This window comes from Felis catus, chromosome A2, assembly GCF_018350175.1.
Source record: "Felis catus isolate Fca126 chromosome A2, F.catus_Fca126_mat1.0, whole genome shotgun sequence".
NCBI lineage: Eukaryota > Metazoa > Chordata > Mammalia > Carnivora > Felidae > Felis > Felis catus.
This window is the reverse complement of record NC_058369.1, coordinates 151,609,302-151,633,760: the sequence shown is the minus strand read 5'-3', so window position 1 is coordinate 151,633,760 and position 24,459 is coordinate 151,609,302. Positions and strand designations below refer to the sequence as shown.

At 40.0% G+C, this 24,459-nt stretch overlaps 1 long non-coding RNA gene across 4 annotated transcripts in view; it reads right to left on the bottom strand.

Annotated features, from left to right (window-relative positions):
* The window catches only part of LOC111557297, a 175,423-nt gene that overhangs the window by 131,678 nt on the left and 19,286 nt on the right, over positions 1 to 24,459 (bottom strand). For all 4 annotated transcript variants that reach the window (XR_006594619.1, XR_006594618.1, XR_002737265.2 and 1 more), the window contains exons 3-4: positions 21,078 to 21,139; positions 19,811 to 19,924 (exon numbers count right to left, since the gene is read on the bottom strand). This is a non-coding gene — a long non-coding RNA (uncharacterized LOC111557297). The remainder of the gene's footprint in view (positions 1 to 19,810; positions 19,925 to 21,077; positions 21,140 to 24,459) is intronic.

Here is a 24,459-nt window from a genome sequence, read left to right as displayed (position 1 = left end):
TTTCTGGGGATCTGAATCCTACGTTCTTTACGATCCAGCTGGGATGCCACTTCTGTGCTTCTCTTCCGTAGCCACAAAAGGTCAGGTTTTCTCTAGATTGTAAAGCCATGGAGCAGAAACCAACAAACCACAAACTTCTTCCTACATCATCATCCTCACTTAAAAAAAATTTTTTTTGAATGTTTATTAATTTTTGAGAGAAAGAGACAGGGCGCAAGTGGGGAGGGGCAGAGAGAGAGGGAGACAGAATCAGAAGCAGGCTCTGAGCTGTCAGTGCACAGCCCAATGAGGGGCTCAAACCCACAAACCGTGAGATCAGGACCTGAACCGAAGTCGGACGCTCAACTGACTGAGCCACCCAGGAGCCCCTCGTCATCTTCACTTCTAAACCTGTTCCTATCTCTGTCAACTGAGTCAGGAGACTCAGAGTCATGCCAGGCTCCTCACTCGAAATCATGCCCCTTCATCTCTCATACGGGAATGTACTCCATTTGCCCTGGACTGTTTCACCTAAAGGACCTCGCCCCTGGCGTAACTATCCAATGCCAATTTTCACTTTCAAATCACCCTTTATAGATGATCAGCTATACGGACACCTTGAACCCATATCTGACCTTGCCTTCTCCCTAGGTCTTAAACGGAGTCCCCTTGTCTGCCTCATCAAGTCTCCATACAACACCCAGTGCTCAACCCAACAGGTGCCCTCCTCAATACCCATCACCCACCCTCCGCTCCCTCCCACCCCCCATCAACCCTCAGTTTGTTCTCAGATTTTAAGAGTCTCTTATGGTTTGGCTCCCTCCCTCTCTAACCCTTTTTTTTTTTGTTGTTCCTTCCCCTCCCCCATGGTCTTCTGTTAATTTTTTCAGGATCCACATAAGAGTGAACAAGTCTCATTACTGTAACTGTCCAACTACTCCTCTGAATGCCATACTTTGATTCTACCCCCCACAGCTGCCAGAGAAGACTGCTGGAAACTCAAATGTACTCATGATGTTTCCTTATTTATAATCATTCTATACGCCCCCACCCCCCCACAAACAAGCCCAAACTGACATGTCTGACCTTTGATTATATCTAGCATCCCACCAGTTTCTTCTTGTAAATTGAACTTTAGTCACACCAAAATGCAGGTGCTTACACACCTCATGCTGTCTTTCTTCTTTATCTTGGCCCGTGACGCCTCCTTTACCTGGAGACAATGCTCCCTCTGCCCTCCTTCCCCACATTACGTGGCAAACTGCTCTTCCCTTAGGATTCACCTAATATCAGGCACCTTCCTTTACCACCTCTGACCTCCCCAGGTTTGGATTATGGGTTCCTTTCTCTGTGTTGCTGTAATAACTTGTTTTCATGTCTACTGAATTTATAGTACAGTGTCTTTATTGTTTATATGTTTGTTCTCTCCTTAGACTGGGAGATCCTTGAGAATAAAGAACTACCTTTTCCTGATTTGGGGGACCATGGTGAGAAATACAAGTCCACAGTGGGCAGTCCATAAATATTTTTTACAATATTTATCACAACACACTTGAAACATGCAGAGAAATATACCGAAGAAATATACAGAGAAATATAATACTATTAGCACCTGTATCCCTACCACTTGAAATCATGATGACAATTTTGCTAATCTGCTTTGTCACATTTTTGCTCATTCCTCTATCCATGCATCAATGCATCTTGTTTTTAATGTATTTCAAAGTAAATCGAAGACAGTGTTCCATCCTGCCCCAAATCTGTCAATATACATATCATTAACTGAAGTTCATTATTGTGTGAGTGTGTTTTCCCTTTTAAGATGAACATACACTGAAACGCGTAAATCATAAGTGTACGTTTGTTGAGTTTTGACACATACATATATTTGGGTAACTTCTGCTTTCTCCACTAAATTGTGTTTACATCTTTGTCAAAAATCAGTTGACTATATTTGTGTGGCTGTATTTCTGAGCTCTCTATTCTATCGCATTGATTTATGTGTCTCCTCTTTCGCCAATACCATGCTGTCTTGACTACTCTATCTTTCTGGTAACTCTTGAACTTGATCATTTCTATTTGCTGTCATTTCCTCTCAGACTGAAGAACTTCTTTCAACACTGCTTCCAGTTCAGGTCTGTTGGTAAGAGAGTCTCTTGATTTTACTGAAAACTGTCTTCATTTTGCATTCACTCTTGAAGGATATTTTTCCTGCATAGAGAATTCTGGGTTAACAGTTTGCCATTTAAAGCCTCTTTAAAGATTCTGCTCTAGGGGCGCCTGGGTGGCGCAGTCGGTTAAGCGTCCGACTTCAGCCAGGTCACGATCTCGCGGTCCGTGAGTTCGAGCCCCGCGTCAGGCTCTGGGCTGATGGCTCGGAGCCTGTTCCGATTCTGTGTCTCCCTCTCTCTCTGCCCCTCCCCCGTTCATGCTCTGTCTCTCTCTGTCCCAGAAATAAATAAACGTTGAAAAAAAAATTAAAAAAAAATAAAATAAAAAATAAAGATTTTGCTCTAGGGGCGCCTGGGTGGCTCAGTCGGTTGAACGTCCGGCTTCCGCTCAGGTCATGATCTCGCAGTTCGTGAGTTCAAGCCCCGCGTCGGGCTCTGTGCTGATAAGTCAGAGCCTGGAGCCTGCTTCGGATTCTGTGTGCCCCCCTCTCTCTCTGCCCCTCCCCCACTCATGCTCTGTCTCTATCTCAGAAATAAACATTAAAAAAAAATTTTGTTCTAATGTATCCTAGCCTCCATCTCTTTCTAACAAGAGATCAGTAATGACTTAAATTGTCATTCCCCTTTACACAAATGTTGATTTTCTCCAGTTGCATTCAAGATTTTCTCCTAATCTTTGGTTTCTCGCAGTTTATGTTTTGCCTAGGCATGTTTTCGATGTATATATCCTGCTTTAAGTTTTTCTAAGCTCCTCAAATTTGTAAATGTCTTTCAACAAAGTAAAAGAGAAAAATAGCCATTATTTCTTCCCCATTCCCACTCTCTTCTCCTGGGATTTGAGTTATGGTAAATGTTTTCATATTTTGCTGCATGTTTCTGAGGTCCTGTTCTTCCTTTTTTTATTTGACAGAGAGATAGAGAGACAGACAGACAGACAGACGGCACATGAGCAGGGGAGGAGCACAGGGACAGAGAGAAAACCCCAAGCAGATTCTGCGCTGATCGTGCAACTCTGGGCTTGATCTCATGAACCACAAGATCGTGACCTGAGCCAAAATCAAGAGTCAGATACTCAACCGATTGAGCCACCCAGGTGCCTCTCCTTTTCTTTCTTTAATTTTTTTTCCTATTCTTCAAATTCATTAATTTCTATTGATCTTCAAGATCACAGACTCGCCCATCATCACCTCTTTTTACCGAAGCTGACCGGTGAATTTTCTAAATTTCAAATATTCACTTCCTCAACTGTAGAATTTCCACTTATTCTTTGCTATTCTTTTTACTTCTCCGCTAAGATTTACTTTAAAACAAATTCATGATGAACGTATTTTCTTCAAGAGCTTGAGCAACATTCTAATAGCTACTTCAGAATCCTTGCCTGCTAATGCCAACATCTGGCTCATCTTGGGGTTGGCCTTTCCTTATTTTCTTTCCTCTTAATAATGAATCAAATTTTCCTGATTCTTTGTGTGTTAAATAATTTTAGATTATGGATTTCTAGATCCTGCTTTATTCCTCTAAAGAGAGTTTTGTTGTTAAGATTGTTTATGTTAGCAGGCAATTAGCATGAGAGGCCTTGAACTTCAAACTCTTTCTTGGATGACAGTTTCAATCTAATCCTTAACTAGGATGCTTGGAACCTGCTCTAGACATTCTCATGTCAGGAGTCAGTCAGATGGTTGGAATGCGTGTATAGACAAACCTTTAGGCTCCTTCTTTCTGGTTCCATCACTTTCCAGAGGCTGTGTTGTCCAGAACTTTGTCGTCTGATTCCATCAACCAAGAAGAATTCAGATTTTGTATCACAGTTTTAGAGCTCCATATGTATAGGGCAAACTGAGCCTTCACTCAGTTCATGAGCCATGGAAATGGGAACTCAGCCAATGTCTTCTGCTTCATCAAAGTGTTGATTCCCCTACAGAAACTACCTACATTTGGTTGTTCTCGAGCATCTTCTGGCCATTGGTTTTGCTTTTTTGTTCTGTTTTATTTTTGTTTTGTCTAGAGTTTATACTTGTTAACTGAAGAAGGGTCAGTCAGAGAGGAGCTTACTCAGACATTATTAGAAGCGAGTCTCAATAATTCATAAATATTTATTGAGTTAAACCTTAGTCTGGCACCTCAAGGACAGAGATCTTTATCTATTTATTTAGATAAAGTGCCAGGAATCATGGATGGTATATTTTAAGTACTCCAAAAACATTTCTTGAATAAATGAACAGATGAATATACAATTAACATCTACATTTTCCATGTGCCTTAACTGACTTTCTCGGAAACTGAACACATAATTAAAAGGAGCATAACCCATAATCTCTTTTCAAAACTAACAATTGTTAACACTGTCATATTTGCTTTTTGTATATTGTTAAAGAGTCATGAAATTAGATATAAAGTAGAAGACCCCTAAATCTATTAATTTTTTGCCCTAACTTTGAATGCCAGGACACATATATTTTCATCTAAATTATAGAGAATTCATTAATCTTTCTAATTTCCCAGAAGGAGAAAAGGGACATAATGAGTGGTTCTTCTAAAAGAGTTCAGTGGGCAAATAAGATAGAAAAAATCTGTATTCAACAAAATAAACCTTTATGGAAAATCTCGAACTAGTGGTTCAAAACCATTAAGGATAGTGTATACTACATAGAACTTCCCTAACCTATCTGACCTTGGAACACTATCTTAGAACACTTCATGGGACTACGGTTCTCTGCAACTCACTTTAGGGAAAGCTAATATGGAACAGTCCCATATTTCCGATGCAAAAATTTAGGCATGGAAAGTCCTCCTTTGATAGACTGGATCTGCATCCTATATCTCTGGTTCCCCAAATGGCATATTCTCTCCTTCCCCCATTGAGCCTGGATTTCATTTCTACCTTTCCATTACATCTGCCTTAAGTAAAATCAGCCATCAACTTTGGCTATTTACATGTTGATCCAAACATAAAAGAGAATAAAACAGCAGAGGCAGACTGGAGGAACGATTAAGAACCTGGAGATATAAAAGGCAATTGCTTTCAAGAGGATTCACCTGGCACACAGGGCTTTCTTTCATGATTAAATTCTTTTTGAAAGCCTAAATCAAAGGCGCAGCCTATCAGAGAGCTAGGAAATCCATAATAAAAAAAAAATGTCATTGATGAGAGCCGTTTTGTTATCATACTGAGTGCTTTTGACAGCATTCGCTGCCTAAGCACATGAGGGAAACTGCAATACTTGCTGAAGGTTTCCTTTTATACAAAACGCTACAATGAAGTGCCCAGTGAGCGAGAAAAAAAGAAATAAAACACAGTTGGCAAAGTCAAAGCAAGCAGAATTAATGCCTCCGAACCACAGCCCTGGCATCTCTAGCTCCCCAGGGGGATTGGTGGGAAACTATAGCTTTTGTTCAGTCCTTTCAGAACACTATTAATTTTTTTCTGCTTGGCTGAGTCAGGACTGTATAGGGGACAGGCAAGGGGCAGGACAAACCCATTTTTAAGTCTTCACGTCCTGAATAGGCACCAGTAATATTCAAGAAGTAACAACCATGAGTAATAAGTGTCCTTGGGGACCCAGGAATGTTTTCTCATCCAGGACCACAGAGTCCCAAACAGGGCCCCGCATGTATAAGGCATGTTCATCAGTCGGCAAGTCCCGCTGATGAATATGGCTCCTGTTGTGCAATATTTCCGTTTATCACCTTTACTTAGAAGAAACTGACGTCAAAGGAAATTTAGGAAGGGGTGGAAGGAAGGGAGAGTCAAGAGGATGTGTACTTAGATCTGCCCTACTTGGGCAGACAAAAAAAAAGGAGATGGATAAAAAGCCCAGTAAGTCTTTTAATGTGGGGACCCAGAAATCCACCTCATGTGATCGGGGATCCCAGGTGAAAAGGAGTACATACACTGGCCACAGGGTATATGGTGGCCCGAGCATTTATCTTTACTTTCCTTTTTAAACACTGGAGATAATCATTCTCTGATTGCCACACTAATATCTTCCTATTTAATCAGACCATACAGAGAGGTATAATGAAGAAAGGAAAATCACCCCAAGTTCCACTTTGCAGATATTAGCACTGTTAAAACCTTGATTCATGTTCATAAGGTTTCCATGATACATAAATCACAGACTTTGAATATGCTATAAAGATAGATTCATCCTTCGCTTGCCATTTTATAACTTTATTCCACTTAACTATAAATCATGATCATCTTTCTATATCAATACTTACATCATCATTTTGAATAAATGTAAAGTATGTCCTTAGTTGGATATATAATTATTCATTTGCCTAAGCTCACTGCTGAATAATTTCCCACTGTCATAAACAATGCACTGTAAATATCCTTGCTTATATATCCTTGCATACTTCTTTATTTACTTAGGAAAAAAGCCTAGATGTAGAACCACTGGGTCAAAGAGCACATGTATTCGAGTTTTATATACATTTTGCCAGATTGAGTTATGTTGGGGGAAAATAGTGTATCGATTTACACTGGCACCAACAGTATATGAGAGTCAGCACTTAGCTTCAGCACTTGGGATATGAGAAGCTTCTCACCCATATTGGGGCTGTACCCATACTACAGAGTCAGAACTCACTGACGACAGTCTGAGTCTGATTCATCTTTGCACCCTCCAAAGCACTGAAAATGGCATTGGTTCTAACAGTGGATGCCCCATAAAGGTTCTGATAAGTAGGTGACATTCTCATCATGACCTCCAGACCCTATAGTCTCTGTCCACCCCCATCACCTCCCCGGCTCCCTCCCTAGTGATTCTTCCACTTTGCCTGCTCTAGGCACACTGATATCCTTACTGTTCCTCCACACTCCTACACACTTAGCATACTCTCTCCAGGGTGCTGGCACCTGCTATTCCTTCTTTCTGGAACTTTCTTCCCCTGATACCCAAAGGACTCATTCCCTCAGGATGCTGCTCAAAGGCCACATTATCAGTGAGTCTTCCAATTTTCAACCGCAATTCCCTCAACATCCACTGTCCTCCTTCCATCATATTAATTTTCTCCAATGTCTGTATTGCCATGTGACACTACATATGTTACTTGTTTATGGTGTTTACTTTCTGCCTCCACCCACCAGGGTGGGAGTTTTTGTATATTTTGTTTACTGCTGGATTCCCAGCACCTAGAAGAGGTGCTGAGTGATACACAGTAAATGAGGATATTGAATTATTAAACTAAAAAATGAATGAAGACATTTGCAAGCAGAAAGTTCACTGCTGGAGCCATAAATGAGGGCACAGTGAGAGAAAGGGTACGCATGGCTGAACAGAATAAGGCTGCAACATAGGCTCGAGTCATATGATCAGAATGGTCATTCCATATCTAGTCATTTCATATCTAGTTGAAGTTGGAAGTGAAAGAATCCAGATCATCTTGAAAAGTGTGCCATTTGGGAATACAAAACTCACATGACATTTCTATAAAATGCGTATCACAAAGTAAAAATGGATTAGCAAGTAGAAATCAATATGGTGTCAATATGGATGAGGCGCTATTGGAGATACCATTTATGAAAAGAGATTGTGTTCCAGAAAAGAAGAGAAAGTGCTCCCAAAGGATGTGAAACTGGGAACATGTGACTGGTGGGTTCAGGGTATGGAAGAGCGGAGAAGACAGTGCTTTCATTTACTCGTGAACTTCAGGAAGGCAGTTTGATAACCCAGGCATTAAAGCGAGAACTGAAAAAAGAAACACAGACCTGCCCTCAAGGAATCTACAACCCAGCGGGGAAGAAATATGGGTAAGCTACCACTGTGGCACCATGTTGTGGGTGCTATTTGTGGCAGAACTGAGGGGTCCTTAACCCAGATGAGTAGGTGCGGGAGGAGGGCATTGTCAGGAATGGTAGTCTCTGGGCTGAGTTGAGAAAGATGTGTCAGATAGGAATTGGCCAGAAGGCACAAAGGACACACTCCCAAGGAGGGGAAAGTCACCTGTGCAAAAGCTCTAAGGCAAAGAGAAGGTGTGGTGCTCAAGGAACTATGAGGAGAAGAGCACAGCCTTCTCTGCTCAAGGCAGAGGCTGCAACAGTTCTGAGACATGTGGCTGGAGAGGTGAGCAAGCCCAGGGAGTAGGAGTCTCCTCTCTGGGATTCATCCCTATTGGGAGACACTGGGCTCCATGGAAGGAATTGAGAAGGGAGATCAACCCTAATCCTTAATAAACTCATTTCACAAAATTCCAGGCATATTGAACAGACTAAAAGAGAACAAGAGCCCGTTTAATATGACCTGAAGCCTGCCAGGATCAAAGGAAAAAGCATCAAAGGTGAAACTCAGACATCAGCCTTCCACAGGCCTGCAGCAGAGGACATCATAGGTAACAGAGGGGAATGGCAGCCAAGGGCACTGGATTTGGGAGGTGGTCCTGGCTGCTGCTTCCTGAAAAACAGAAGCATTGTGGACAGAAATCAAGGTGAGACTTGGCTTACTTTCCGGTTACTTCCATTGCCTCTTGAAATTCCACCCATTCCCCCATCACTAGTGATTCATAGGATGTTTCTCTGATAAAAGTTGACTTTCATTGAATAAAGAACCGAATCTATGACAAGCTACAAAAGCCTCCCTACATTGTGTCATGTGTCATCATTTCTTCTCCACTGTGACAAACAGTTGTGGATACAAGAAGCAACTGGCCTCCAGCTTGAGCATAGGTACTAGAAGAATGTTCCATTACAGTAGCATTTCCGCATACCAAAATCACCTGGAATTTTTTTCTTTTTACAATACCAACGCCTGAGTCTCACCCCAGAGATTCTCATTCAATGGGTTTAGGGTGCCTGAGAATCAGTGATTACAGTGTTCCCATTAAAAGTTCTAACGAAACCAATTATAAACAGGAAGTTTGACCGTGTATCCTCTAGAATTTCCTACGTTTATTTCACGGTGGGACCAGCAATTTTTGGCAGAGTACTGATTAACATCCAACAAGATGCTAATCTTCAGCAAAATATAGTTTAAGAAGTTCTCATCTTTCTTTTTAAAGAAATAAAAATGCCTGGGACTACTCGTGTACATTTATTGTTTTCTATTTACCATCAATCACAGCATCAATCAGTGAAAGAAGCCAGGATTTTCATTAATCCTTCTCATTTAGGTTTAATTATTTTGAGACAAATGATAAGCAAACAAGCAAGTACGAACATTTCCCTCTTCTACTGGAGACTACCTTCTAAACAGAGTAAGAAGCCCACTACCCCATGACTCTGTCCTCTTCTCAGCCAGCTGAACTTCACTAAACCCTGCCCCAGGATAGCGAATACTATTCCCTCGAAGCACATGTCTTCATTATTTACAACTCTCCCTCACTTTTCTCCTGACAGGTGGGCACAGCTTTGTGATCCACAAAATATCTAGCCCATGTAAGTATAAATATTAAATAAACTCCTGGGAGGCAGGCGGCACATGGCAGTGACAATGGCATGCTCTCTTGAAACAGCCAGTCCAGACCTGTTTAAATCCCGTCTCCACTACTTACTAGTTTTGTGTCCTAGGGCAAGCTTATCTCTCTAATCCCAAGTTTGACCAATAAAGTGAAGAAGCCTGACACATCTAATTTCCGGGACTCAGAGATTAAGGGTTAAAAAGTGAACTGCCTGACTTAAGTATGGTGCCCAATAAATATTTGTGGATTGATTGAAAGGATTTCTAAGGTAATGACATAGCTATTTTTTTTTTTTATCAGAAATTGCTTTAAAATTTTTTCAGGGTATAATGTGAGCAAAGGTTTAAAATGAAGGTATTTCCTCTGTTCACAGGTCATTTTCGAAAGAGTGTGCATTCTGGGAATTGAAATACCCCTAGCCCTCTGCTATAGTTAAGGTCAGGGCCATACTCAGAAATCCTCGACTTTCTGTTCCTGAGCAGATATTAGCAATGAGCTCCTTTATATTTCTGCCCACACGAACATATTAATGTCAAAGGACAAGTATAAATGAAGAGGCTTGGGCAGCCAAACTTGAAGTTATTCATGAAAACACACATTTTTTGGCTGCTTTTGGAGCACATTTTCAAGCAAGAATATTGAAAGACCAAAGAAATCCAGGGGTTGGGTTATCTACACATACCTGCTCCGATTCAGAACTAATACTCAAAACTGTCCAATTGCAGACACACTTCCTTGGGTAGATGGCAATGTCATTTTATTTATGTTCTTAGAGACCAAATGTAAAGTAACCTGAGGTGTAAATCCAATGGATAAGGAGTTCTATCTCACACAGTGATTTACTATTTATTAAATATTTAATACTACTTATTTGCTCCTTATTGAAGGTTTCTTCAACAGTGACCACCCATATCTTTCAAAATGGATTCCCACTCTAGACCACTCTGGAAAGGAGTTGATAAGAAATGATTGTCTTCTTCTCGTATTCAAACCTCCCAAACATTGGAGAATCCTTCAATGGCTTCCCTTTGGGTTAGAGGTTAAAGCTGAAAAAATTTTTTTGTAAGTCTTTTTTGTAACTTCTTTATTGAGCTATAATTAATACATATGATGCTGTAGATATTTAATGTATACAACTTAATGACTTTGGAGATAAGTATATGCCATGAAACCATAATAATTATCAATGCCATATCCACTTATACATCACCTCCAAAAGTTTCCACCTGTCCCCTGCTTTGTGTTTCTGTTTTGGGGGTCTTTTCTTTTACAGTAAGACCATTTAACGTAAGATCTACCCTCTTAGCAAATTTTGTAAGTATGCAGTACAGAATTGTTCAACATAAGCCTATGTTGTATAGCAGATCTCCAGAAATTATTTATTTTGCAAAACATAAATTTTATATGCTTTGACCAGTATTTCCCCCCCAATGCCTCACCAATCCCTAGCAACCATCATTCTACTCTCTGCTTCTACGTGTTTGACTATTGTACATTCCACGTATAAGTGAAATCGTGCCATATTTGTCTTTCTGTGTCTGGCTTCTTTCACTTAGCATAACATCCTCCGGGTCCATCCATGTTGTTGCAAAGAGGAGGATTTCTTTTTTCAAGGCTGAATAAGAGTCCACTCTGTGTCTATACTACGTTTTCTTTATCCATTTATCTGGGCACTCGTGTGGCTTCCCTGTGTTGGCTATGGTCACTAATGCCACAATCAACATGGGAGTGAAAGTATCTCTTTGATATTCAGATTTCAATTCCTTTGGATACATACCAGGAAGTGGGATTGCTGAAAATTCTTCATGGGATGCCTTAGAGGGCCACCTTGCCTATGGTCCCCCTGAGGCTCTGTGCTTCAGTCATATGACATAAGAATGTAACGGTTTCTCACATTCTGCTGCTCACCTTAGGCCCTGACACAGGCCAGGAATATTCTACCTACCACTCCCTACATCTAGCCAGCACTTCCTCAACCTCCCTTGATCTTCTCTGTCCCACATCCGGCTGGGTTTTGTCCCCTGTTATTCCTATAATACCATGTATGACACTCATGATTACGTACTCCAAATCTACTCTCCTTTATAAATTGTACACTTGCTGGAGGGCTGGGACGTTTTCTGTCTTGCTCACCACTCTCACCAGCACTAAGACACTATATTTTTAACAATTAAATGGACATGGTGAATGAAGAATAAGTTAGGGGAAAAGCTGAGCTTTTAACCTGCTTTCAGTGTTTTGTTTTGTTTTTTCTGACCTTGTTACTTACCTCACAGAAGGTATAAGAAAGAACGTGCTGTCACATTTTTTACATGAGCTGTGTCTTAATGTATGAGTAATTTCACAGACGTCAATCAGAGCCTTTTACTCCCAGTGGCTACTTCAAGAAAGGCTTTGTTAATATTCTACCTCTTCAATTCAATTGTAATTAGCAATAAAAAGTATGTAATACATACTTATTAACCATGGTCCAGAGACTGAAAATAATTTATTAAATAAACATAGTTAAGGGACTCGCTGTACACAGTTTTTCATTACAGCATCTGATTTTATAAATCAGCTACAAGTTTTGCTAATTTCCTCCTGGAAATCTGACTTATGCATTTTAAAATTTTAAATGAGCCAAATGTACTAAATAAGATAAACTTCAGTCCATCTCTGCTCATCCTTTACTTCCGTGTAATGGTAAGAACCTGGCCCCGAGGGTGGACCTGTGCTGGCAGGTCATCTTTAGTTACAGCCGTAAAAACCCACATTTCAAAACTGGCATAACAGAATGGCCTAGTTTCTCGTGAAAGGAGAGTCAACTAGTGCCATTAAACTTGAGTTTTGTGAACACCCCTGTTTTTTTTTTTTTTTCTCAGTAGACATATAAAATGGAAAGAAGTCCAATTTGGCTTATACTAAATCAAAAGTATCAAGTCTCACCTTGATGGTGCCAACCAACATTTAGCTAGTTTATTCAAAGAGAAAGCTATATGCATATAATGGAGGCAAATTCTATCCCATTAAACTAAACCCAAACCACTTGCCCATAACCGTTTGTTATAACCTCCTTTAAGCACTGATCCTAGCATTCTCACTCTCCATGTCAGTCATGGGGTTCACCCTTTTATTAATTTCTTTTTTTTCTTTTCTTTCTTCTTTCTTGTTGTTGTTTTTGTTTAAAAACTTAATTACGCATGCTTTCTGTTGCCTATTTGTCTCAACGGAGAGAACTTTAATCATGTTAGACCCCAGGTTGACAGTGAAGGATAGAATGGAGTTTCACAGACTCTGCCGCACAGAAATAGCTTTAAATCTGCTAACGATGTTACATATGCAGTGTGGCGTGATGGAGAGTGCCTGGCTCATGGTCACAGGAGGACTGTGGCTTAAATCTCAGGTTTGTGATTAAGTGACTCTGCTCTGTGACCCCAAATGAATAATTTTAACCTGCAGGTCTCTTTCTCCTTTTCAAAGGGTTCCTGTGAGGGCTAAAGGAAATAACACATATCACACGATTAATGTGATCCCCAGCAAATGGTAAACATTCAAGGTATTTTAATTATAACTTATTATCTATAAAGTAATTAAGTTATCTGCTGTGATATTTAAGACCCCTAGTTTTCAAATACTTAAATTTATAAGTACTATTTATAAACATATAATCAAAGCTATTGATATACTCAATATATATTTAAAGTGGTGGCCATAGTCATTAACAGTGAATGAGTATGAATTTTCAATTTTTATATTAAAAATTTGACAGCTAAGGGATGCCTGGGTGGCTGGGTCAGTTAAGCATCCAACTCTTGACTTCAGCTCAGGTCATGATCTCGCAGTTTGTGGGTTCGAGCCCCGTATGGGCTCTGCACTGTCAGCTCTCTCTGCCTCTTCCTCTGTCTCTCTCAAAATCAATAAATAAACATTTTAAAAAATAAATAACAATTTGACACCTAATGTGTGATATTTTGTTATCTAGTAAGTATTTATAGCTGGTTTTTATCTTAAAGTTGATAACTAATCCTGGATATTTTAAGGACCATCAGAATCCTGATTTCAATTTAACAATCTGGGTGAATTTACAGAAGGAATGTAGTCTTGTAGTTCAATTCTATATCCATTTATTTGAGACTCACTCAGAATTTTAAAAACTTATCTAACAAACATTCATTGAGCTATAAGCACTATTCTAGGTGGAAGTAAACAATGTTAATTGTGTTTGCCATATTTTTGATAATTAGATTGTCAGAGGTGCCCACAAAACCCTATGTGTGGAAATGGAAATTTGCAATGAAAACATCACAAAATGTAATACTTTCGTAATGCCAGGAATGAAGCAAAGATGAAAAATACAATTGATGCAAGACTGTTTTTCTCTTAAAGGTTGCTTGACGAAAAACAGGTTTAATAGAGAGGGTAAATAATAACAGAGAATATCTAGAACACATGATCTTAAGGGTTGATGGTACTTTTTCATGTCTTATTTCATCTCAAAACTTAAGATTTACTTTTTCCTTGATGAGTGGATGCCATCAAAACATGCTTATGGTCATCAAATAGAAGTGTCATTTATTAGCTCATCAGTGGAATAAGGATAAGGCAGTAACAGAGTTAAAAGATGAGAGAAATTTCTGAGAAGAAACTATGAAGAAAGAGGTTGCAGGTAAGTTAGTGCATGCGTGCGTGTGTGTGCGCGCGTGTATGTTAGGAATTACCCAATTGGGAAACAACTGAGCTGTAAAGGTGACCACCAAGAGGATAAACAAAACCACACGTGTACAACCTCTCTGCAGAATAAAGAGAAGACGGCAAAGATCAGATATTTCATCCGTAAGCTCTCACCCCCATCCACTAAGTAGACTTATTGACTCAGGACAGGCTGGTTGCTCTCTGGAAAAAAACAAAACCGTTTTCATAGAGGTGACTGAGCGACCGTTGCATATGCTTTCTTCCTCTTCATTTCAGCCCAGACAGAATTTGGGATTGGCTGATGCATTATGTTTTCAGAAAAAAGAAAGATCCTCCAAATCAAAAAGAAATCTCCCCTGGCCCATCTCCTTCTTAGGACTTGAATCTTAATGCAAAACATTGGCAAATTATCTCTTTTGCTGTGGCCGGCCCTTTAGCTAAGGTTTTTCTCAGAATTTGCATTTTTTAAATTACAGCTTATTTTTAAGCTGAATTTGACATAAAGACCAACTGCTCCATGAACTGTGGAAAAATCTCCTACTCTGTGGCATGAGGTATCATTTATCTTAAGCAATGGGGTGTAACACTATTGTTTCAGATACCGATTAGTTCTCATTCTGAACCCATTTAAGCTAGTTCAGCTTGAGAGCTGTTCATTACTCCGCCAAAAGAAAGAAAGGAAGGAAGGCAGGATACAAGGGAGGGAGGAGGGCAGAAAGGAATGGCTGAACTCACTTCGGGCAATCCTACTGAAAACTGGAGTGTTCCTGTGTATACACAGGTCAGACATCTATTCCCATGACATACCCACTTTTTCCTTTCCCCAGAGTTAACAGAACAATCACGCTTTAGTCCAAATTCTCAACACGACCACAGGAAAACCGAGTATTTCTGAGGAGACTCTGCATAGGCTGTGTACTCAGAAGTCGGTAACTTCAGAGAACGTGTCTCTTCCTGCATTTTCTCAGTGTGTGGCTAGAATCAAGAATCTCGAAGGTGCTTACCAGTGGCTAACAAGTTCTGTAATCAAGACTTCTTAAGAAAGCATATCACTAAAAAAACAGGGAAGTTCATTCCAGCAGGAAACTGGCTACTTGGTGAGCTACAAGCTCATGACTCCTTAGGGAAAGTTTAAAGAGCAGCCACTTGGTCTCATGCATCCACAACTAGGAATAAGGGCATATAAAGGTTCGCATAGCATAGCAACTAAATCTCTCTCAAGAGAAAAGTCTTTGAAGTTGGAGCTGTTGGTATATCTCTCTGTTAATTATGCTGGTATGTTAAGCAGAGGTTGGGCTAAGAAAAGAAAAATCATTATTATTTCCGGCGTGGACACCACTGAGTATCAACTACAAACTTACAGAATTAACTTCTATGTGGACATGAATCCCATTACATCAGAGTCCACAAACCAAGGCTCTTATAAGAACTGGTAAATCATTCCAAACACTAAAAAAAAGATGATGGGTTTCATTTCCTTTGATCTAAAGCTACACTAATTCATGTACAAGACAGAGTACACAATGTAGTAGTCTCCTAAACACATGACTCAAAATGTCAGAATACAGAGGAATTAATGCAAAGCATATCCAAAAGAAAATAAAACACTAGGAAAGGCCACCTCGTCTTTTTACTGAATCTTATTGGCATTTAGAACCACCCCTATAATGACCACTTGTTGGGTTTACCCAGAATCCCTTCCTCTTCTTTTGCTAAGAGTACCCTACTTTTCCTTATTGTAGGATAATAACACATCAAGACATACACATCAAGGATAATAACACATCAATAATAACATATTCAAGGATAACCCGATATCACACTGTGTCTTGAGGCTTTAAGATTTAGCACAGTGACAACTGTAACACAAGTTAGCAAACAGCGAGTTCCATGTCCTAATGACCACAATGACATCCTCTAGAGATAGTTTTGTTTTGCTTTCTCATGGCTACAGATGACATCCCTGGCCCTATATAGCCTTCTCCCCCAAAAGAAGCTTAATGCCTTTTGTAACTCGGACTTGAGAAATATCACGGAGACAAGGATTTCCAACCATGAGCGTGCTTAGGTTAGGTCAACAGATAGGTCAACGGTGCCTCTCTCCTACAGGAAGAACACAGCCCATGTAAGAACTGCAGGAACTGTAATGCCTGGGTTTTTTTTCCTTTGGTTATTATAGGAAACAAATATTTCAGTCGCTTTAGTTACTGACTTTCTCAGTGCCATGAGGAGAATATGATAGAAGCCCAGACCTAAACTCAAGTATTATGAAAAAGCTTCCAAAATGGCACACAGCTCAGCGAGGGCATGTTTCTATCCTGAAGTCTGCTCCGTGATTTTCATATATAGCCTTCGAGTGTCCTTAACTTTTAGCTGCAGGCTAAATTTGGTGGTTGTAGCTGTTGTTTTTATAACTTGGGACTATACACGTGATCTTGAATCCAACACAACAAACTTCAGTATTCTGACCCTCTGAATTAAAGAAATTCCATAAAGTCATCATGCAAATTCCATTGTAACCAACCCAGGCCTCTGTTTTTTTTTTAATTTTTTTAAGTTTATTTATTGATTTTGAGAGAGAGCGAGCAAGCGAGCAAGTGGGGAGGGGCAGAGAGGGAGAGAGAATCCCAAGCGAGCCCCATGTGGAGCCAAAGTGGGTCGTGAACTCAAGAACTGCAAGATCATGACCTGAGCCAAAGCCTAGAGTCAGATGCTCAGCTGACTGAGCCACCCATGCACCCCACCAAGCCAGCCTTCTTTAAACAAAGTTTCCCTTTTCCCATCCAGTTCTGAAAGATTCAAAAGGAATCTTGCTCTGTGCATTACCTAATAATTACTTAACTCAGAACCCAGTAGAGCTCTCTATCCAGTTGCACAGGACCGAGAAAGTTGGAAAAGCAGAGGCAAGAACTGAACTATAGCTTCCAGGCTGTAAGAAAGTTGGGGAATCCTGTGGCGACTAAGCCATAGCAATGTATATCATCCATTTCTCCCTCTCTTCTTAAGCCATGATTCCAATGACATATACATCCCAGAAAATGGAGAAGACAAGTATTATAAAGTGGCTAAAACAGTCCCCTGTCCTACAGAAGCTTCAAGGAGAAATTGCCACTGAAATTTTATTACAACGTTTCTTATAGCAATTTATACCGAGGCTATAAAAATGTATCATTCCCTTCGACCAAAAACTCCACTCCTGGGAATGTTGTTTCCTCAGGAAATAACTCAATGGGAGGAAAAACCAACTGCACAATAATGTTATTTGCAGCTCAATCTAAAATTGCAAAGTACCAGAATCAATCTAAATGTATAGCAGTAAGGAATTTTTAAATAAATTATTGTGCATAATTTAATGGAATATTACACAGCCATAAAATGATAATTATACTGTCTTGATAGAACATTCAGGGGAAATGTATAAAATGTTACATTCTTTATTATAATTACAAGTATTAAAACTAAGAAGGTACATATATAAACATCAGGATAGAATAAAAAAAAATAAAAGTAATCATATTGAAAGTATGAGCTCATTGGTGATATTTCTTTGGCCACACTTAATTTATGTCATGTTATAAATCCACAGCAGCAATGACAACACTCTGCCTTCTCCTTCGGGGGAGAAAAATCAACCTTAGTTACCCATTTGTTTCTTAAAAAGGCTCTCACTGAGCAGCTGCGATGAGTCAGTGTTCATTCAGAATTAGAGATATATTCACCTAAAGTCAAATATGCTCGGGCCAAGATTTCTTCAGCTTCATTCCATGTGATTAGAAAATATTTACAGGACTTTGTCACCCCATATATCTGTAACTACCACAGTTCATCTAAAACTGGATGCCTGTTTCCCCTCACATACTCAATGTCTCTGAAACTGAGATGCATTTTCTAACTGATGTCATCATCAACGAGATATAGTCCCTGTCACTGTCACCTGTTATAATGAAGTTGTAACTATCTGCATGTGTGCAAACTTGGTCATGGATCTTCATATGCTCGTCATCTTAGCTAAGCTATTTGCACTGCTGGTAGCACAAATCATCATTTGTGCTTGTTTTTCACAGGCATTTAAAATTTGGACACGGGGCGCCTGGGTGGCTCAGTCGGTTAAGCGTCCGACTTCGGCTCAGGCCATGATTCCACAGTTCGCGAGCCCTGCATCAGGCTCTGTGCTGACAGCTCGGAGCCTGGAGCCTGCTTCAGATTCTGTGTCTCTGTGTCTCCCTCTCTCTCTGCCTCTCCCCTGCTTGTTCTCTCTCTCTCTCTCTCTCTCTCTCTCTCTCTCTCAAAAATAAGTAAAATTTGTGTGATTATTCAGCATTAAGTAAAAAGTGTACATGCTGGAAGGCACAGATACTGAGTAGCGGTATAAATCTAATAGCAGGGGAGCAAATATCTTTGTTAGAGAAACGACTGCATTTCGTCTTCTTCCTGCACCAACAACCAGATTATTTTACCTGCATTTTCTCCTTTCTCTGGCTGATAGAAGGCCTTCCATAATTTGCTATCCTTGTGACCCAAGTACTGGAGAACTCATGTGCTAAAGCAAAAGACCAACCCACTTAATATTCTCCAGCCTGGACATCAGCCCTCTAGATGGGAACTTGTCCGGGCAATTCTATGGGAAACAACAATTTCTGGGAAAAATGTGTTAGAAGCAACACATTTTTCTCATTGGTGATTTCATAAAATTGGGTAATAATGCTCTAATCTCCTAACAGAGAGTATCTCCTAATCAGTCATATCTAGCACTGCAACAATCACTTAGAGGACCTGACTGTGTTTGCTAATGGACAATCTGGCCTGCTTCAAGCAGGAAGGTGGTTTCACAGCACTAACTGGAACCTCGGGAGAGCAAGGTTTGAATACATACCATTGCATCCCCAAAAGTGTTCTCCTAACATTATTCCTTGGACCTGGAATTTCATTCATTTCTCTCCTTATTCTTTTTTATATTCTTTTCAAATTTTTATTTGAATTCTAGTTAGTTAACATCCACTGAAATACTGGTTTCAGTATTCATCACTGAATAGTGATGAAATAGTGATTCATCACTGACAGTATAACACCCCATGTTTATCACAACAAGTACCCTCCTTGTACCCATCGCCCACCGAGTCCTCCCCCCTCAACCCCCCTCCATCAACCCTCAGTTTGTACTCTATTGGTAAGAATCTCTCATGGTGTGTTTCCCTCCCTCTTTCCCCCACCTCCCATATATTCATCTGTTTTGTTTCTTAAATTCCACATATGAGTGAGACCATTTGGCATTTTTCTTTCTCTGATTGTCTTATTTCGCTTAGCATAAGACACTCTAGCTCCACCCACGCTGTTGCAAATGGCAAGTTTTCATTCTTTTTGACGGCTGAGTAATATTCCACTGTATATATCTATACACCAAATATCTCTCATCAGTCGATGGACATCTCGGATCTCTCTATCATTTGGCTATTGTTGATAATGCTGCAATGAACATCAGAGTGCATGTACCCCTTCGATCTATATTTTCCCGTCCATATTCTTAATTCTGGCTAGAAACCTTTGTCAAAATCTTCACCAGAGCATAGAGCACAGGTATTATTTAGTACCTTTTTTCCTTCTTTCTTCACCTCTCTTCCCATCCCTTTCTTTCCACGGCAGAAACGGAGGTTCAGAAGCCTTGTGTCCCAGCACCAGCCAGGCCAAACCAGGAGAGACTCTTCCTTCATGCAAAAAAAAAAAAAAAAAGACATTAAGGAAAATTGGGGATGGGGAAAGTGAATTGGAATTATGACTGATGGTACCCAAGCAAGCATATACTGCACCTCATACTGTGGCTGTTTGAGGATGATGAGGCTCAGATACACACTGGAAGGAAACTCTGGCTTCATTCCTCTATAATAGTTTGTCTTAAATCATGACTTTTAAGGAAATCCAAATGAGAAGCTTAGCGGGTACCAGGACGCAGGGACACATGCATGTTATATGCAGCGATGCTAGAGCACTGATTACCTCTGCCTTTGCCTGGAACGTGGCCCACACTATACATCCTGATGATCAGAGCTTTGGTCAACTTCTCTCTCCCTCCCTTTTCTCTTCCCACTACACAAGCACCCTAGCTTTTCTCCAAAGAGCTAATGCGGATGTTCAGAGCATGATTGTGTTTGCATTTTGGGGAGGTATTTCTGGCGGCAGTGAGGAAAATACACTGGAATAAAAATACTTAAGGCAGAGGTTGCAGTTAGGAAGATAAGAGATGGTTTTCATGCAAAGCAGGGCTGCAATGGATCAATGGGAGCAGAAGGAGCTGGGTTCAGTGGTAAGAAGGGGTCGCAGAATAGACTGCCTCCAGTTAAAAGCTCCGTGGTGACTGGTCAGCAGCACGGCTATCTAATGGCCTTCATTCCTAACCTTGACACTGTTGGGAGTGGATGCCCTCTCTCGTTTATCACACTTCCCTGTTACCCCTACTTCCACTGCCTTTGGAAATGTTAGTTGACTCTCACTTAACTCAGTTCTCTCCTCCCAGTAAATCACCTTCATACCTGGCTTCATGCCTTTATGGGCCATCGTGAGCACAGCAGGGACAAATGTCTAAGATTTCTGTGAGGGTCTATAATCCACAGCAGAGATGAATCAAAAAGATCATCATTTTGAGTACTGAGTTGCTTGAATTAATTTAAACCTTGTTCCGAATAATATCTACCAACAAATCTACATAAATGTTTGTCATCGCAGACTCATGAATAATTGTGATTTGATTAGGAACAGGTTTCTAATGAAAACTGTATTGTCATTGAACACGATAGGCTTCTTCTATGTGCTTAGGCTTATTCTTAGTTGGTTCAAGCAGGATTGCCAGACTCAGCTCCTCACCTGGTGGTGGCTGATGGAAAGTGGAAATACAACAGTGAATTTTTCCAGATGGTCCAGAGACCCTATGGATTAAAAAAAAAAGAAAGGTTCTTGATCAAATAAATTTAGGAAATGCTGCGTACCCTAATCCCTTCTTGAAGCAACTCTGATGTTATATTAACATCTCAAAGGCTCTGGGAAGTCCTACATTAAATAACTACTGAACAGAGCATTCCCTAAACACTGCAGCCAGTAAAGCCCATATAAACTTGGAAAACCTATTTAACCTAACTGTGCTTCACTGCCTCTCTGTGGTGGGAGTATTGGACCTTGCTTCCTACAGAAAATGCTAGAAAGAGCTGACAAGCACAATTAAGAGTCACTTCACAAACGGGAACTCACTGGCCCTTAAAACCATGGAAGGGCCAAGTTTGTGCCACATTTAGACGATTGTTCCATTATCCCATGGCCTTCCTTTCCCAAAATAAGCCACGGTCATCTCTCACATTGAAAGGATGAAATCACACCATGGCCATTGCAGAGTGAGCTTAAGAGAGAAAAAGGAAAGAGAGAGACAGATCTGCCCCCAGAATGAAGTGCCCTGTGAGGTTAATGGGGGTTGCACCTTACAGACCCCTTAGAGAAGACCTGGCCACGTACGATATGATCACGTATTCTTGTCAAATTTGCAAATAAGAAATATTTAAACTGCAATCGTTTGGATACTATTTCTTCCCACCCTGATTCGCCATCTGTTACATCTTTTCCTGTGCCGGGTAATGTTGGTGTAATCGTGAATCATTTTGTTTTTTTGGCTAAGAAGTTGAGTTGGGGACACACCGAGTTTGGGTTTCATAGGGTATGTTTATGCAGCTTCCAGTCATTTCTGTTAAGTTGTGACCAGCCATCCCAGTGAAGGAATGGGCTTCCAAAACTCTTCCTCCAGCCCACTGTGCCAACCTACCTGGCGTCATGATCTAAAGCACGGTGAGAAGGAAACATGTCCTACGATTGACGCAGCAACAGAATGGTGTTGTTTGTGAATGGAAAGCAGCGCGTGAACTGTAGGGAGTCAGACACTAATTTGTATGATATTTCACACGGAAGATTCCATTGTCAATGCACAATCAGAATTGAAGTTTTCTCCTGTCAAAAATGTACTTGATTGTGCCACATACATAAATGTACATGGACCATACATTTTCCTTTTTTGATGAGAATCCTTTTTTTTAATTACATTTACAAGAATTTCCATGTTCGTAGGGCACAAGCCTACAACTATTCCATTGTTGTATACATCCCAAGATGTTAGATGATGTCTTAGAATATCCCTCACAGGGGCACCTGGGTGGCTCAGTCAGTTGAGCGTCCGACTTCGGCTGAGGTCATGATCTCACTGCTCGCGGGTTCGAGCCATGTTGGGCTCCATGCTGACAGCTCAGAGCCTGGAGCCTTCTTTGGATTCTGTGTCTCCCTCTCTCTCTTCCCTTCCCCCTGCTCGCACTCTGTCTGTCTGTCTGTCTGTCTCTCTCTCTGTCTCACTCTGTCTTTCAAAAATAAACATTAAAAAAATTTTTTTTAAGTTCAAAAAAAAGAATATCCCTCACATACTGGCTGGATAAAGTCTAGCAGCTCTAGATGAAATAGTGCACAATATTGTCACTGACCTAGTGACACAGATAAAGAAATAAGTGAAATATTTATTAATAAGTGACTGCATGAGACCTAAGATTCATTTCATTAGAACACTTTCAGCTCCATACAATACAGCACCAACTTAAAATGACTTGAACTACTCTCGTTCATGCTCTAATTTCAGATTTATTTTATATTATTTCAGAATTAGAGATAATACCAAAATTCAAATATGGTCAAAAGAAGCCAAAATGTAAATTGAAAGACAATACTGGTGAAGTTTCAATATTACCAAAATTCTTATTATATCATGATGGAAACTAAAACGTGTGGATCAGTATCATGACCATGAGGACAAGAATCATATTCAAACAGTCCCAAATCAGAAGTAAAAAAGCAAGAGGCAAATGAATGTTGCAGGAAACACAATTTGCAGTATTTAAAAAATGCTGTCAGATTAAAAAGATGCTCAACATCACTCATCATCGGAAAAATACAAATCAAAACCACATTGAGATACCACCTCACACCTGTCAGAATGGCTAAAATTAACAACTCAGAAAACAACAGATGCTGGTGAGGATATGGAGATACGGGAACCCTCTTGCACTGTTGGTGGGAAGGCACACTGGTACAGCCACTTTGGAAAACAGTGTGGAAGCTCCGCAAAAAATTAAAAATAGAACTACCCTACGACCCAGAAATAGCACCACTAGGAATTTATCCAAAGGATGCAGGAGTGCTGATTCATAGGGGCACATGCACCCCAATGTTTATAGCAGTGCTTTCAACAATAGCCAAATTATCGAAAGAGCTCAAATGTCCACCAACAGATGAATGGATAAAGAACATGTGGTTTATATACACAATGGAATACTACTTGGCAATGAGGAAGAATGAAATCCTGCTGTTTGCAACAACATGGATGGAACTGGAAGGTATACTGATAAGTGAAATAAGTCAATCAGAGAAAGACAGATATCATATGTTTTCACTCGTAGGTGGAACTTGAGAAATTTAACAGAAGACCATGGGGGAAGGAAAGGGGAAAAAGTCATTTCAAACAGAGAGGGAAGCAAACCCACAAGAGACTCTTAAACACAGAGAACAAACTGAGGGTTGATTGGGGGGAGGGGGGAGAGGGGAAAATGGATGATGGGCATTGAGGAGGGCACTTGTTGGGTTGAGCACTGGGTGGTGTATATAAGCGATGAATCACAGGAATCTACCCCTGAAACCAAGAGCATGCTGTATACACTGTATGTTGGCTAAATTACAATAAATTATATTTTAAAAAATAATAAATAAATAAATAAATAAATAAATAAATAAATAAATAAAGTCCCGATTAGACTGCCTAAGAAAACTTCAAATGTTTAACATTGTAAAGTTTACGTACAAAGCCCAGTTTAAAGAGGTTTTTTCTAATTTCACAAAAATCCTAAACACTTGCATAGCATTACCAACAGAAGGTTGCTAAGCCAAAATAAATGTTTCTAAACTATCAGTGATACAAATCAATTTTGAGTCAATCATTTGAAGGGAAAAAACTATTATCTCTCTACTTTCTTTATAGAAAATGATATTTAAAATTTTATTGTCATTTGAAGAGGCAAAAAGAAGGCAACCAAAAAATGTTGCAATTATAAAAGTCCATTGGGAAGTGAATTAATAAAATTGTGTTCTTCTTCAAGATTCTGTGACAATTTGGATATCTGTATACTTTTAAAAAATGAATAACTTGTGATTTGTCATCCTAAGTAAATAT